The sequence below is a fragment of the Rhea pennata genome, chromosome 9, assembly GCF_028389875.1.
Source record: "Rhea pennata isolate bPtePen1 chromosome 9, bPtePen1.pri, whole genome shotgun sequence".
Lineage (NCBI taxonomy): Eukaryota > Metazoa > Chordata > Aves > Rheiformes > Rheidae > Rhea > Rhea pennata.
The window spans coordinates 8791261-8806562 of NC_084671.1; the positions used below are offsets into that span (position 1 = coordinate 8791261).

At 36.3% G+C, this 15302-nt stretch overlaps 1 protein-coding gene across 6 annotated transcripts in view; it reads left to right on the plus strand.

Moving 5' to 3' along the window:
• The window catches only part of PIK3CA (phosphatidylinositol-4,5-bisphosphate 3-kinase catalytic subunit alpha), a 46423-nt gene that overhangs the window by 469 nt on the left and 30652 nt on the right, over positions 1–15302 (plus strand). For 4 of the 6 annotated variants that reach the window (XR_009959223.1, XR_009959222.1, XR_009959224.1 and 1 more), the window contains exons 1-2: positions 5033–5137; positions 5232–5399. The exons of 1 other annotated variant lie outside the window; for it this stretch is intronic. The gene's annotated coding sequence lies outside the window, so the exon portion shown is untranslated. Of the gene's footprint in view, positions 1–5032; positions 5138–5231; positions 5400–14657; positions 14710–15302 lie in introns of those variants that run through there. One more of the 6 variants, XM_062582321.1, reaches the window with a different exon arrangement.

The window sequence follows — 15302 nt, forward strand, 5'->3', positions numbered from 1 at the left end:
TGTGATTTCTTTGAGAAAGTATATTATTTTTCTAGTGCTGAAATATAGACATTCCCTCAGAAAATGTCTTCACAGTTCTTTTATTTAAGTGTGTGTAGCCTCATGGATGAGCAAGTTAATGACATTGATGACAGAACCTCTTTTAGCTCGCTGTTGGTGTGATTAGTGGCACTGATCTCTACTTGCAGTGAACTTACAGTAGCATCATCACAATTAAACTGTCTGCGAAATTGGGGCAATACTTTACCTCTTTCATGCTATCTTAAGCTGTTCATTTGGTTACTATTAAGTGTGAAATTACTATTTCTTACCAGCACTTACACACATTGTTAATGTTCAGCCTACTAGAAATCTTTGACCAAATTAATACAAACAGCACGATGGTTTTCTTTTGGGGGTTGTTGCTGTTTTCAGTATTGCTAAAGTTATTAAGCTATCAGTACTACTACTTTTGTTGTTTTGATGGTACTTATTTCTCTGTAACTTTTCTTAGTGTGATTTCTTGTTGATTTTAACAATATGATGTAACAGGTTGTTTTTGTAAGCAGTGTGTGTTCAGAATAAGCTTCAGGAAAGTATATCTTTAAAAGTGAAAAGTTTTAGTTATGCCGCTTCCATTGAATTATTTTTACAGTTTTAAGCATCCTGCAGAGAACTTGAGGAGCAGTAAATTGCTGTGGACCTAGATTTCCTAACAATTAGAATAATAGGCAGTAACTTAAATTCGAGTTTGTGTTCTGTTACCTACTTGTACTCGTTCATCTGAGCTTCAAGTTCTAGCAAACTTTTGAGTTGTTCATGCTGGCTAATGCTGAGGAAATTCCTAACTTTATCTGAATCATTATTTATTTACGCACACACCCCTCCCCCTGCAACATCAACTTTCAGTGATGTCCTGGTAGTTGCTGCTTCAGTTGCTTCAACACTGCAGTTCTGTAACACAGTGTTATAAACAAACTCCACCTCGTGTTGTGCATAAACATCATTAGTTCCCAGGAATATTCCAGTACCCAGAGTGGTGGAATTTAATGGCTTGTCTGCTGCAGGGAACTGACTAGATGAGCTGTTCTGAAATAAAACCCCATGTGAATATCAAGTTTCACAATAAATAGCTTTATTCTGAAACAGTAACCACAGCAAGCTTTTTCCAGAGTAGTTACTTGGAAGTGTATTTTAGCCAATACCACCATGTAGACAAACCCCACATCAACTAAGCTCGTAGTGGTTACAGAAGAATTTATGAAACACCACATTTGTGTGTTTGTGAGATCCGTAAGATATTCTGCTTTTTCATTAAGACAATAAATATAGCGGTTCCAGAGCTGCAATTGAAGTTTCTCTGTTGGAGTAGATTTCATGTATCTTGCACATCTTAACTTCATGTCCTTCTTAGAAACTTGGAGGCAGTTTTGTGTTTTTCAAAGAGAGCTGTGAGCACTGCGTTGAGCACACAGATCCCTGCCTAGATGTTTAGCTGTTCTGTAACCTCAAACTGTTGTTCTGTTAATGGCAAAATTGTTCTGCTTTTTGTTACTGCTTACCTCCATCGATAATGAAACTGAAATTTTTGTGGGGAGTATTCTTTGGGAAAGATGGTGTAGCTGAGCTGCTTACAAAGCAGTTGTGCTTTACTGGAAGTCTGAAGGCAGTCCAGGACTTAATTAACTGCTTCTCTGACAGTCAAACTACTACTACGTTTGAAAGCAGATGGGAAGTAGTTATTTTCCTGCATATTTGATTCTAAAATTGTCTGGAAGCTTTAGAATATTAATTTCTGCACAAGGCAGGAGATACTTAGCCATCACTCTGTCTCTTTTACCAAGTCACATAGATCGTAAAAAGGTGTTCAGCTGCTGGAAGAAAATCACACCTTTAAAAAGTGTTATGGGGGAAGAATGATGTTCCTGATCACAGCTGCTTCTCAGATTCAAATATGAAATGCGCTTTTTTAGTGGCTTGGTTGTGTATAATGCAATTTTGAACAAAACTGATTATCAGAGTTTTAACTCGGACAATGAGTTTTAAGGGTTTTTTTTATATATCTATAAATGGCTAGACAACATACTTAGGGCTGACATGTTTAGTCTGTACAAACTTAAACTTCTCTGCGTAGAAAGGCAATTTATTATCTAGGCGTCTGAATTTCTGGTGTGGATTCTGTGGATTCTCTGGTTATCAAATATCTGAATGCCTTTCAGATACCAGTCATCTTCAAATACAGAACTATTGCCATTGATTTTTGCTTGTTTTGTGGAAGGGAAATTGGATTGTGAATGGATTGGTTCCAAATCATGTAAGAAATATCAGCATCTAGTACAGCTAGGAATCAGATGTAGATTTGCTGTGTCTAGTTCAGTACATTATAACCTTTCTTAACTTTCTTAATAGGCTATATGAAAATTTATTATTGCTTAGGTGGAGAGAGGCTAGGATTTTTTTTTTTTTTTTTTTTTTTTTAGCTTTGATACTAATGAGGAAACACTCAAAAGTGATTTGTAACTGGAGCAAGAATAGTACTGCCAAGTTAGTCTTTCCAGTTTAGTCTTAAAATTCCATCTGAAACTGAGTTTTGTCTTATTACTTATAGTTTTAGAATTACTAGAAGAACACTGAGATGTAGTGAATTTCACGGTTGAGGAAAAAAAATGCGCCATGTGTATGTTTTTAGTATGTGTGATTGAGTTGGAAGAAGAGCATTAGGGAGAGAATTAAGTTTATTTGTGCTTTAGCAAAATGAAAAGACAACTCACAACTTAAAGTGTAGGCTGAGGTAGGGTTTTGTTTTGTTTTTTTAACTTGCCTCAGCATTTTATGGAGTGCATTCCATACTTCTAGATTTTGTCTGTTCTTTTTAAAAAGCCAGACATACAGTTGCTCCAAGTCATGGTGCGTGTCTGAAACTGTAGCTATGACTAGAAGAGGCAACAAAAATATTTATGCTAAAACTGGACATTTAATTTGAATGTGTCATGTCAAAGAGTTGTTATAACTTTTTATTTGCAGTATCCTAATCCAAATTTGAGCAGCAGAGAGAGAAAATAATTTCTCTTGATATTTGTTTGGACAACAAACATATTTGAAGTGTTTGGAGCGCACGGTTGGTCCAAATCACCTCCAGAGATTCCTTACAACCTATATTATTCTGTAATTCTATTTCTGAATAGTTAATGGGATGTTAAATGAAACATAATATTCTGATGTATTACTATTTTTTTTTTTAACTTGGAGGAGAAGGAAAAATTGAAACCACAGAAAGCCCACTTTTTTTGAATTGTTTTTATAAATTCTATAAGCATATCTGTGGACAATAGAAGTACTCCAGAGTTGGTACAGTCTGTATGATTCTGGATCTGTGTTCTCAGTTTAAGCAGTATTTAACTGTCCTGCAAGCAGTGTAACTTTTTTCTACTGCATGCTTCTCATCTAGAAAAGTATTGTTCCTAGTTGATTTTGGTTACAAAGTTTGTGAAAGGTATTCTAACAGTTCTGTATATTTCAAACCAAAAATGTGAAGGATAGTGGAATGCATCAGTTGTATTCTCAATTAATAACATTTCTCAAAGCTAGTAAACAGAGGGGAATAAACACACAAGGCATGCATGATTGACCGAGTACACTTACTGGGAATGTTTTTATTCTGTTCTTGGAAAAGTTATATTCCAGTACCTGAACCCTAGGAATGTACAAAAGAAATATTTTTAAAAACTGGCTTAAATTCACAAAATTGAAGAAGAGAGAATGATGGAAGATTTGTGGGGCTCTGGCATATTGCTGCCTTGCAACAATAGAAGTAAATTACTAGTTAGTCTAGTTCATTAGTTTAAAACAGGTGGGTCAAACAGAATTGTAGGTTCAAACATCTCTTTTTCATGTCCCTTTACTTTTTACCAGTAGAAAGTTATGTATACCTCAAAGAAGTGGTGCAGCTTTGGTCTACTGATGTTTTCTTTAACTTACATCCTCATTTATTTCATGCAAGGAGCTATTTTTCTCTGGCAGTTTTACTTACAGGTTCTGATTAAAGAAATATTTACAAATGCTTAAAAATGTAGCTTTTGAGGGTGAACCACCACTTCAGAATGTTCGTCAGATATAGGAGATTTACTGAATCAGCTCAGACTTACTGTAAAGTTCCTTGCAACTTTGAGACAGCTGAGTCATATTATTGGCTGTACATTGTGATCCTCTTCTAAGGGCAAGAAATTTAGAGAAACATCCCTTTGGTGATTTTCAATGTTCAAAATGAAAAGGAAGGGAAGAGAACTGTAAGGTTGCCTCCTAGATTGTACAGCATGTCTAAAAATTTATCTGTAGTTAAGACTTAACTGATCTTGTTATTTACATACTGATTATTAAAGGGGTTAGCTAGTCAGCTCTCGCATAGCTTACCAGTGCCACATGTACAAAGATGCTTGAATTATTTGATACGCAGTATCTCAGTCTTAGTCTTGGCTGTTCCTGTTGGGTATATCTAGAGGGAGGTATTAACAAAAGAGAAATGCAAAAGTGGAATCTGTTGCAGTTCAGGTGGCATTTTGTCTGTCTCCATGCAAAGGCATCTGCAGATGAGCTTACTGTCAAAGGCTGGGTTATATATATTAAAAAAAAAAAAAAAAAAAATGCTCAAAGATTTTCTAAACTGGTTATTTTTAGCACTTCAGGATAAAAGTATGCACTGTCCTTATTCAGCCCATAAAATAATGATATTGATGCTTTAGAAGAAGACTTTTGCCAGTACTTAATGCAGTGCCGAATGCCTCTTCTTCAGTGGGTTCCAAGACTGTTCCTCATCGTAACTCTCGCTTTTAATTTGTCATGCTTCTTCCAGAAGCATAGACTAAGTATAGACCTTCTGATCAGGTTCCAGCTGTTATCTGGGAAAATAGTGTGTTAATCAACTGTTTAGCCCTGAGTTCTTGTGGAGGATATTATCTCTGCTGTGTGAGCGTGTGCATAGGTGCACGTGCACACATGAAAAAATTACTCATTGTTGCAGCCTAATTCGTTCTTTCAGCTATTGGCAGGCAACAAAGAAACAAGCAGTTCTTAACCTCTTCAAAATGTAAGAAGTCTTAAGTGGTATTGAGAGAAGAAGAAAATGCTCAAAATTCAGCACTTCATTGGAGACTAATTAGCCGTAAGTAGAAATACCTGTCTCTTCTATGATCAGAATCTAAGAGTTTGAGCAGAATTCCCTGTAACTTGAGACCTTCTGACTGCTCGTTTTCTAGGAAGATGAGACCAATCACTGTATAGGTGCAAGTGAACTAAGCGCTGAAAATATGATGCTGCAGGCACAAAGTAAGAATGATCAGAGAGTAAAGACTGGTTACCAAGCAAGCAGAGTGGAGATGAATTGTTTCTTTCTCAAACTTCACAACTACATCTTGTGCAATGTGGTATGTTATTATCAAATTTAAGTGCTTATGCCATTTAATTAATTTATCATTACGGCCAGAAAACACTTAACTGCGCTCCTGGCAGCAAACATAGTTTTGACAATTAAAGCTAATAGTACAAGCATAAGGAAACATTTCTTGGTAGACTTTCCTTTCAGATAGAGAAATAAAAAAATTCCACTCCAAATACTGAAAAATATGATTTTTGTGGTCATTAAATGGCTTTGGTTACATAACGTATCTCCTTCTTTACAAACTGTGTTTGTGCTCATATTCCCAGCTATGACCACAGTAATCAGCAAATGCTATGGCAGAATTATAAGAGTGGAGGTGATAGTAATGAACCTGAAAACTTCTCTTCTGACAGATTCTGAAAAGGTTTATATGGATGTTGAGCAACCATTTCTACTTATCAGTTATCAGAGTAGTCTCCACTGGTGGGAGTGAAGTGATTAATACAATGTATGTTGTCATCTTGCAATTACATGCTCTGTGAAACCTCCTTCAGTTTTGCCATTAAGTAAGGCAGAAGAGCAGTTGTCCCAAGAAAACCTCTGGCATTTAAGTGGAATAGCTAATTTTTAGCAAGACCCAGACAGCTTGAGTAGTCTTGATTGTGGTGTGCAGTTGAAGATGTGTCCAGAGTGTGCCTGTGGGTGACGTTCTTAGCCTAGCAAGTCTATTACAAAGATGAATTTTTATTTCTTTCATATTAAATTATGTTTATGCTTTGGTGTAAAATAGTAGCATGTTTAATTAAGATGCTCTCATTGTAGAGAATATCTTTGACCAGTTATATGAACTTCTTAATATGTGGCAGATATTTTTAAAGTGGATCTTAACATTTTAATTGAGAAGGTAATGCGTACGTGCATTGTTTGTGCTCGACTGCTAACTGAGTTGTGATGAGCAAAATTATAAACAACTTGCGTTCCTCTTCAACTTGCTCTGAATTGGAGGATAAAGCACTGATGTAGCTATTATTGCTCAGCAGTCCTCTATTGATCTCTGATATCTCCAACCTTGGAATATTTTTGACCTGTAGAGGAAGATGACAACTATTGCAAAGAGATTAAGAAAGAAAATGGGAGGCAATGAACAATGAGAGTGTATAGTTTATACTTGAAGAAGAGGAGAACAAAAGCTATTACTAACAGCAGAAACTCTGCTTACAAGTATTGTCAAATTACTTTGCAGTCCAGCTCTGCAATTCTTCTTTCATCACCCCTTTTCAAAGCCTTTCATTGTACATCAGCAGGCAGGAAAGTATCACAAGGAACTACAAAGTGATATGAGAAGTATAACCATGACTACAACTTCTAATCTTTCTTGTTGTCCTAGTATGTGGGCAAGTTCTTAAAATATATAAATATATGCACATATTAAATAAAGTTGTGATGTATCCGCTCTTCCCTAATTGGTGGTTTTTATAGATTGAAATTAAATCTGTGCTATTTAGACTTTCATAATTTTTTGTTCTATCCTAAAGTTGAAGTTCACCAGGCTGAAAATGTCTTTTTGAGTATACACATCTACAATAACATTAACAAACTGTTCCCAAAGAATCTTGTATTTGAAGTACTTCCTTGTTTGTGCAGATGTATGAAATTATTTTAATAGCAGTGACTGACAACCAACAGTATCTGTGTGGGTGTGTTGTTGGTTTTTTTTTTTCCCTCCTTAAGGAAAATCCTGTCCCTTTAAAGTTGCCTATCACTACAGTCCTCTTTACAAGAATTGCAGTGATAGGCTATGTGTGCCTTAGTCACGAAGCATTTAACTTGCTACAGATATGGAAGTGACTTTTCAAGCAGGGAAGCTTAGAAACCTTGAAATTACTGAACAGATGTTGCTAATGCTCGTTGTGTAAATACCTATGAGCTTATGTCACTTTTTTCTGTGGAAAGTTCATGTTGCTTATAAATATTTTCTATTTAGGCAAATATTAGCAGTTTCTTTCAGATATAGTAAGCACAAATTGCTCATATCTTAACCTCATCAGAGAAGCAACGTGGGCAAGAGCTTAAAGTATAGAAAAAGAGATACACCATTAACAAGCTTAATGTCTCAGTAGCCCACACTTGCAATAGTGTTTTAGTGTTTGCAGAACATACAGTTTGCAAAGCAAATGCTTCGAACAGACTTACACAGAAATGATAAACATTTAATTAAACAGGAGGAAGGACTGTTTGTCACAGTTTACCATAACTACTTTTTTTATATTTCAGGCTGAAACATGCAAAGCACAATGACATACGTAGCCACAGTGAGTGATGTTTGTTTGCACTGCTTGAACACACATCTTGTGGATATGTTAGCGTCTCAGAAGTCAAATTGTTGCTTTGGAGTTTAACCTGCAAGTGCAGAGAGAAGTGCTATTCAACAAGAGCTAAGTTGGGTCACTGCATACAACAACAGTAAAAAAGAACTTGAAGTTCCAGGGAAGCTAGTTTCTACCTTAGATGCAGCAGTCAAATTTGCTTACAAAATCAGTAATTAATAATTTCTGCTATCCCTCATAGAAGACCCAATCTTCTGAGGCACTTAGGTGCAACACCCATTAAAAATAAAAAAAAATTTAAAAAAATAAAAAGAAAGAAAGAAAGAAAATCCATGCCCTTTAGCAGGTAAAGTCCTGTAGGAGTATGTACTGGAGGCAAATGCTTTGTAGCTCTGCAGCATCCTGCTTTGCACCTCACACACTTGGTGCACAAGGATAAGAAATACAGTCTCAACCTGCTGCTGTAGTCAGTAAAGGCTTGTTACTACTCTTTATGGGAAAATGTTAGTGCTCATCATCTGACAAGTTTATCATATATTGCTAAATAAATACCGAATTCAAGATCACTGAGTGACTTTGTATCGCAAACAAATCTTCTACAGAGTCATGCTTCATTATTTTTAAATGACTTCTGAAAAGCCACCACTTTTCAGTGTGGTGACTGTAGGTTGTGTAGAAATAGGCAACTACCAGCAAGGGGTCAAACTGCTCACAAAGAACTGGATTCGCTTGCTTATCTTACTTTATCTTACTTTACACCTGCATAGGACCATCTTTGCTGAATTATTCACTTTGGCCATTCATAGTTCAAGAAGGTATAGCCAGCAGAATCTGAATTTTTCATCTAGTATTTGCCTTTGTATTAACTCTTTCACAAGCTGCCTTCTCTCAACAGATAATTTTTAAAAAGTGAATTAAGAAATACCTCAATGGAAAACCTTTTTTTTTTTTAACTTGAAAGCTTAAAACAAAGAAAAACTGTTTCCATGCCTCTTGCTGAGGTACATGGATCCTTACAAATGTTCTGTCAGAAGTAAAATTGCATCCAGTAAGCCCCTGCAAACTAGACCCATATTTCTACATATGCTGCTTGGCTATAGGAGTTAGGGAAGATGGAATTAATGAAAAGCCAATTTATGTTTGGATTACAGAACAGAAAAATTTCTAGTTCAGTGTTTTCTATGCTTAACATTAAAAATTTGCAAAAATACTGCTACTCACTGCCATCCCCAAATTAAATTTTTATATGCCAGTTGCTTTAAGACCCTGGAGTAGTTCTTTCAGTATGGAAAGGTTCTTTATCTCCACTTGAAGTGGCTGTGAGACTTCATTCTAATAAATGTTTTATGAGAAGTACACAACAGGGTGCAACCCAAAATCTGTTGAGGCTGGTGTTTTTGGGGGGCTTTCCTATGTAGTAAAGGAGTGGCTTACAGGGTGGGTCTTATTCGAATGAAGTTAAATGTAAGTAAGCAGAGATTGGCTTAATCTCAGTCCAGTTGTCTTACGAACGTGTGCATTTCTCTCTGTGCCCTCCATCCATGTGAGCTGGTGAGATGATCATTGTAGACTGAACCTTACTGATGATTTTATTAGGTATGTTGATCTCAAGCTAAGCTGTCTGAGGACTGCAATACCTCCACTGTTTTACCGCATTTCTTTACCTGCTGTTCTACGCATATGTCACAGTAAAGGAAATTTTTAGTAGAACTAGCAGATCGTCTTATTGCAGGAAAGAAGTGCTCCTAAAAGCCAAGGAGACGTGCCTGGGGGAGATCAGCACCAGGAATTACGTAGGTTTTTGCATTAGGTAAAGACTCGAACCAGGACAGAAAGCAGAGCACCTGGATTCTCTCTACTCTGACTTCTTGTCCTTGTCTGTGTGCCAGCACTTCCTGTTTTTGAAGATCCTGTTTACTGTCTGGGTTCCAAATATCCTCAAAAGGTGGGAGGATGGGAAGAAACATAGGAAGAAGAGTAAACAACATTATTTAAGGTGGAGATACTTTAGTATTTGTTGCCTGTCTAATCTAGTTTCATGAAAGAAACTCTAGAATAATCTTTTGTTTTCATTGTCTTGTACTAATCTCCAAAAGCAATAGAGGATTTTTACATGAAAAAAATGAAATCGAAGCCCTTAATGTCTGTAGCATGGAGAATACGGTTTGTGGTGTGATTTTGGTTCATGTTCTCTGATGTTCATATAGTAAATGTTTGCCACCTATTTAAAACAAGAATATAAAGGTAGGTAGTCAGAGGAAAACCTTATAACTTACTTCTAATGCTACAAAATAAGTTGTTGCTCAGATCTTGTTGCCTGCCTTTAAGTCTTTTGAATTCAGCACCTTGAAAGAGTTGGGGTGCAGGTCACCGAGCTTTGGCGTGCACACCTAGGTGTGGTGGAATAGCTCCAGCCAGAACACAGTCAGATGGGAGAATAACTTTCATCTTGCTGCATAGTGAGCCAAACTAATGGTTTAAATAGTACAAGTGAACAGAAATGTGAAATGTTGGGAGAGAATAGTGCCTATCAAATTCTTCATGGTGCTTTATGACTACTATTTTCTATGAATACAAAATTTGTCTCGTTAAAGTAAAGCTGGAAGTGGAATTATTGAATGATTTTGGACTAAAAAAAGTAATTGTTTCTCGGCTTCCTTTTGTTTACAAAAAAAAAAAAAAAGTGTTTTTAACTGGAAGAAAATGTTCTAGGACAGATATTTTGCTCTTCATATGTCATAGGATCCCTAGAGGAAAAGTACAGTTATAGTGGGAGTTGTAGAGGTCACCAGCAATTTGCAAATACTTCTTTCCCATGATCCTGTGATCATGGCTCCCAGATAGTGAGTGAAGTTATAAACAATATGCCTGCATCAATAGGGGATGGTGAGCAAGAGGATTTGAACAAAATCCAGTATCAAAACCCTAGAATTTAGAAAGATTTTTTTTTCTTAAATTTCAGGATGCAACAGCAGTAAATTTAGGGGCTTTGAAGTCTCTCTCTCTTTCTCGCTCTTTTTTTTTTTTTTTTTTTTTAACCCTTCAATCTGTTTTCATTTCAGATGTTTGATATTAAAATTTTTCAGTAACTTTTTTTTCTTCCCTCTCAGACAATACTTTATAGTGACTTCTCTCTTCAGTATGATCTCCCCCTTGATTTTACTCATGGTATCTGAAATTCAGTACAACCAGAATGCAAGAATATTGTAGTCTAGAACGAAATAAATATCTGCATTTAAGATAAATATTATGAAGTCACAATTCTGAAGCACAGTCAGACCGTGTTCTCATACATAACTAAACTAAAACTTTATTTTGTTAATTTCTGACAAAATTTCATTATGCAGGAAAAAACAATGTTGTATTTCTGCTGTAGTGCAAATTCTGAAGATGCTTCTACAGAGACTGCAATTGTAATTCTGACTGGAACAGAGCAAAGATGTTCAGCACTGTTAGAAAGAAAAAAAGAAAGAAAAGCTGTAGATAACTACAAATAAAATTGGTAGCGTTTGAAAATACTTGCCTGTCTGTTTTAGAAGGAAATAAAATCCTAGGAGGATGGGTTTTGGATAGTGTTAAATCCTTTTTGTTTCCTGTGAGCTGTTCTTTGTGATCAGATAAGCACTCTGCCTATCTGCTCCTTTGTTGTGAAATAACGAAGGTGAAAGTGATATGCAAGAAATGCAAAGACGTAACTGGGATATAATCATCTTATTCTGCTTTCTATTATAAACAAAGCAGTACTGTTGCTGTTTAAATCTGTGCATAGTGTTGCAGTAGAGGACAATTTCAGATGTTTTTCTGCTAGTCTTCTGGGTTTTGGGAAAATCCCAGTTTGGCAAGCGGGAAGAACAAAGGACCGAAATGAAAATATCTAGTCTGAAACAGTTTTATTGCTTTGTCACACAGCAGAAGAATAGAATTTTGGAGCCAAAACAGAATATAAACTTTGCATTCTGAAAAGTGCTGCCCCTGGAAGTAAACTTAACCAGAACACATACAAATAGTTGGAATGTTTAATAAGAAGAAGGCTTTTTTATTTAGAAGAAAATGGTAATAGTCTAAAGGAAATTTGTAACTGGAAAAGAAAGTAAATCTACACACACATTCTAACGAGCAACTCTGATACAGAAGATACCACAGAATATTACAGGTCATTGCTGTGTCCTGTCTTTGAAAGCAATGTAATGAAATTTCTTACAATTGGAAAAGCTGATAGACTTCAATTAGGTATAATAGTCCATTGAATAACTAATTCAGTTTCAAGTATAGACTAATAAAGTTGTATCGAGTACCTTTTGGATTGATTTTGAAACTTTAGCTGATCTTTATAGCAGTGCAGGATTACATGGTTCCGTTTTTAGGATGTGGTAATTTCTTGCATGAGCATCCCACATTTAATGTGTTTAATGCAGTGGTTCAGCACAGTTTATTTCTACTTCTGACTTTTCTTTATATTTATCAGATTTTTGCCAGTTGGTACGTAATAGGTGGAAGAGTTTCCCTTCTTGCAAAGGCTGAAGAATAATTGAGGGTTATTAGGAGACTTATCTTAGTTTATCAGTAGCATAAAGTGAACAAAATGATGTTTTCCCCTAGACTGGCCCATAGACTTGGGCAATGGGTCTACAACCTGCTTTTTAAGACGGATATATTACTATTAAATGGAGCATCCCTCTTTCCAGAACTTGCCCACAGATAAATTACAAACAGAAAAAAGCCTCATCAGTTGACTGTAGTATTTATATCGTGATTGCCAAATGTTGACATCCATGTGGAATTGATAGAATGTTTGTGAGTAATCTCTAGATTGCGAAAGTCGAGTCACTCATCTATTCTGTAAACAGAGTATCTGCAGGAGTGAGTGACCTTCTTAGGAAGGAGTGGTTCTCCACATTTGCTAGCGGAGAAATTCATAAAAGTTCATTTATGTATTCTTGCTTGATTTGATAATCTAGATTCCATATATACTGAAGGGTAACAGTCCTTTTTCTACAAGATATGAAAAATTTAGATCGGCAGCACTCATGTTTCTGAGATTCTTCTAGCCAAAATGTTGTGTACAAAGAACACTTAACAGTGGGAAAAATACTACCAGGGTGTCCCACAGAGCTATGGATGCACAGGGCTCTGATGTGTAAGAGTGTGACAGAAATGGCTACAATAGTCTCAGCTGTCTGTAGGAGAACATATATGTGGATTTTAGACTCAAGTTCATTTTGTTTTATTTCTGTTTTGTGAGAAAAATAGAATTTTTCTTTTTTATTTTTGTAAAATAGCAGTACATTGTGTTATAGCCCACATACTAGCAATGCTTCTCAATCAGCAGGTATAAATGTTCTTGTATTTAGTTTGATAAATTTGCCAGTATATATCACCAATACATTTTAGCCCTGGATATGTTAATAGGATAATGTTAACAGGACTCTGAGTGTTGAGAGGGAGGAAGGAAAACCATGCTTACATGCATACAACCCATCTGCTCTGTGTTTGCATTACTTGTGTTTGCTTGTGCAAGTGTGCTGTGGTACTGTATGCTGTTGAGTCTGCTGCATACCAGCGCCGCCTTTTCTGTAAAGCAAGACTTTGTGGGCAAAAGAGTTTCTCCCAAGGTTCAGAAAGTTACGGTTTTGATCTAAAGACGATTTCCAGATCGTAGCTTCTAGACTGGTTGTAGATGCAGGTGATTCATGCAGAGTTTCACAAACCATGGGTGCTATGCAAAAACATTATCACCAAGGTAGAGATGGACGAGTACTGCATTTATTGGGGGGGGGGGGTGAAAATTCCTCCTCTCTGTCAAGGGTAAGGACTGGAGACTGATCATAACTGTACAGTAGCTCAAAGAAGTACTTTCTGTGATGATGATATTTAAGCAAACTAAGCTTGGGAACCATCTTGCCTCTCTTGTGGTACAGTTCTTGCTGAATTTCTTCCACATCAACCTCCATTCCACACGGGCGAAGGAATTCTTTTGAGAATTGTTTGACTATAGCAAATTTCTACCTTAGGGAAATATGTAAGTTAGCATTAATGTGATAGTGTGTTTATAGGGAAGCAAGTAGGAATTGGTATTCTGAGAGAGGTGTAGTACAACTTCCCTGTTTCTTCTTCCATATGTATTTTAGTTTTTGAATGCGGTTTCAAAGTGTGATCACTCCTATGTTAGGTGCATAGTAAGGTTAGTGATAGAAGATGCGTCATGAAGGCTCTAATCAATTCAACACAACATAGTTTGATCAGCGAGTGGCTTTGAGTTTGGCCTTTGTGGGACATCTGTGGCATCCTGGAATTTTTTGCAGGGAAAAAGGTTTAAAGTATATTTTTGGAAGGTCAGGGATGGCAGGTGTGGTTATAGCATTCATTTGAAGTGTTTGCATGTACCCTGAATTTGATCTAAATAACATCTGTCTAGAATTCTCTTAAAATTATACTACTTTTACTGTCGAAGAACATAATTGATTCTATTTATTTTAGGCAGCCCTCCAGATTTGAAAGTGTGCAGAAACACAGGCTGCCAACTGTACTTCAAAACTGTTTCTGTTTACGTTTTTGCTTTCCAAATCCAAATCCTGGAGGCGTGCTTACATGTACAAGCAAAATGAATATGCACACAGAATGACTATATACACGGTTCCAGCAAATGTCTGTTTTCCAATTTAAAATGAAAGCTGCTTTGCTCTAAAAAGAGCGATTTGTAGGTTGGACCTTTGGCAGTCTCTAAATAAATGTACTGAGTTAGCTTTTAACACTTGAATTTTTTTAAAAAAGCCAAAGAGTAAAATTTATTCTGAAAAGACACCTGTCTGAAAGGACTTGGTTTATTTCTCCTCCACCCCATCTCCATTTCTTTGTTAGTAATTGTTGGTGGAAAAAAAATTTGCTTTGAAAGCGGTTTCTGAAGTTGAGCTGGCTCAGCAGTGTTACAGTTCTGCTCCTTCCCTTGTATAGACCCTAGTGTTCATCTGACTCCATGGTGAACTCGGTAAGACAGCTGAAACAGGAGAAGCTAACCCAGGAAAAAGAAAAGTGAGTAGTTTTCTTTCAGTTTAATCCATCTGGACCCTTTATTGAGCTGGTTCCGGGAGTACCAGTGCCAGCATGGTGAAGAATGAGAGCTCCTGCTTTGGGCAGGGAGAAGATGTGATCTTACAATCACCGATTCAGAGAAGCCTGAACAGGATTATGGAACTGAACTTGAAAGGCTGCTAGAATAAACTCAGTCTGTACTGTGAATATTTAATTTGATTGTGGTCCATTTATATCATTGTCTCTGTGGACAGAAAAGTTCTTACAATTACCAGTTCTTATTTGGTTTGTTTGCTTTTAACTCGGGTATATTCCTTAACAGTAATGTGTTTTTGCCTATGCTTGTAATTAAGAAATGTAAATATAAGCATGTGATTCAGCTTTATGGGGAGGAAATCTGTATCATGCTTTAGCTGATCAAAAAGATCCTATTTAATGTTCTGTCTGTTTCTTTTTATCTGTAAACCAAAACAGTTATCAGTAATTCAGAAGTCTCCAAGTTACTCTGAATAGTGTTATTTTAGCTCATTTGTAAAGTTTTGTAACTGTAAGCTTTTCAAGTTTGGCTCTTTATATACACTAAATGTGCCTAG